Below are 1399 nucleotides of genomic sequence, written 5' to 3' on the forward strand. Positions count from 1 at the left end.
TCTTCTGACTCGGGACCCCCAGTTTGAGAAATGTTGGTTTCTCTCGTGAAATCTGTATAACATAGGGTAAAAGCACACAAAAGACCAGCTTTCACAGGGGAGGCCAGATTTCATGGTCCGTGACACATTTTTCACGGCTGTGAATTTGGTAGGGTCCTAGCTATAGGCCAGGTCTGCTCTATAGACATCTGCCAGCATAGGTACATCAGTAAGGGTTGTGAAGAGGTATGATCCCCGACCCACCTAACTTTTGTCATGGAAAGCCCCAAAGTAGATGCAGCTATACCAGTAAAACTGCGTTTTTGTACCAATATAAGATGCACTTGCACTAGGACTGCTTTATTTACACCAGCAAAGCACCCCTAACGCACATCTGGCCACAGTGGTGTAAAAACATGCATCCTGGCATAACTGCATCCATCTGCCGGGAGGGAGGGGTGTCACTTTGTGTGTACCACTGTAATTATACTGGTATATTTAAAGAGTGTGCAGACAAGCTCAAAGACGCCTTAATGAGCCCATGCTTGGTCCTAGCAAAGCGACTTACTATTGCAACTAAGGGCTCTAAGGGCTTGTCTGCACTTAAAATCTGTGGCTGAGGGTGGTGACTTTTGACCAGTGATAGCCTTAATGCAGGTGCAGTTACACCAGCGTGTAACTTATTTTGCTTTGCCAAAGCAAGGTCCACTCCACCGGTGTAACTCCTTCTAGGGTGGGGTGTTGTGTTTTTGCCACTCAAACTATGCTGGTAGCAGTGGGGTGGAATCTGCCCTTTAAATATCCTGGTGTATAGATATAAAGCAGGAGTGGCCAAGCTTCTGACCCTGGGAGCCACATGCAGTAATCTTGAGGGCCACAAGACATGTACAACCTGCCCTGCCAGTTGGCACCAGCAGGACCATGGGGCTAAAGCCCTGAGGACCCCCCCACAGGGCAGAAGCCCCAAGCTCCTGCCCCAGTCTAGTGGATGGAGAATAGGTGGGTGGAGGGAGGAATAGGGGGCTCCATGGGTTGTACTTTAACTGTGAAAGAGCCTCAGTGTGGCCACACCTAATATAAAGTATCAGCAAGACCTTTTTTTCAGTCTTAATTTTGGGGCTAACTTGGTTAAAAGCTTTTCTCTGTGTGTGATTCTTTTTTTATGAATTTTCCTAAAGAAACAATAAAAAAAAAAACTACAAAAAGGTAAAGGACTTGCGGCTTGTGTGTGTTACCAGATACTGCCCCTTTCACAGGATAGCCAATACGATGATGCCCTTCTGTGACTTTACAACTTGTCAGAGCTGCAAGACCAGACAACGCAAACTCAGACAATATTACGCAGCCATAACGTGCTAGGGTGAGAGTGACAGTAATAATAAAAAGACACACACAGGCAACAAAGGGAAGTGTGGGGGGG

General features: G+C 46.7%; 1 protein-coding gene across 1 annotated transcript in view; it reads right to left on the reverse strand.

The window, feature by feature from the left end:
* STYXL2 (serine/threonine/tyrosine interacting like 2) overlaps positions 1-1399 on the reverse strand; it is a 23715-nt gene that overhangs the window by 15609 nt on the left and 6707 nt on the right. The gene's annotated exons all lie outside the window — the stretch shown is intronic.

This window comes from Chelonoidis abingdonii, chromosome 1, assembly GCF_003597395.2.
Source record: "Chelonoidis abingdonii isolate Lonesome George chromosome 1, CheloAbing_2.0, whole genome shotgun sequence".
NCBI lineage: Eukaryota > Metazoa > Chordata > Testudines > Testudinidae > Chelonoidis > Chelonoidis abingdonii.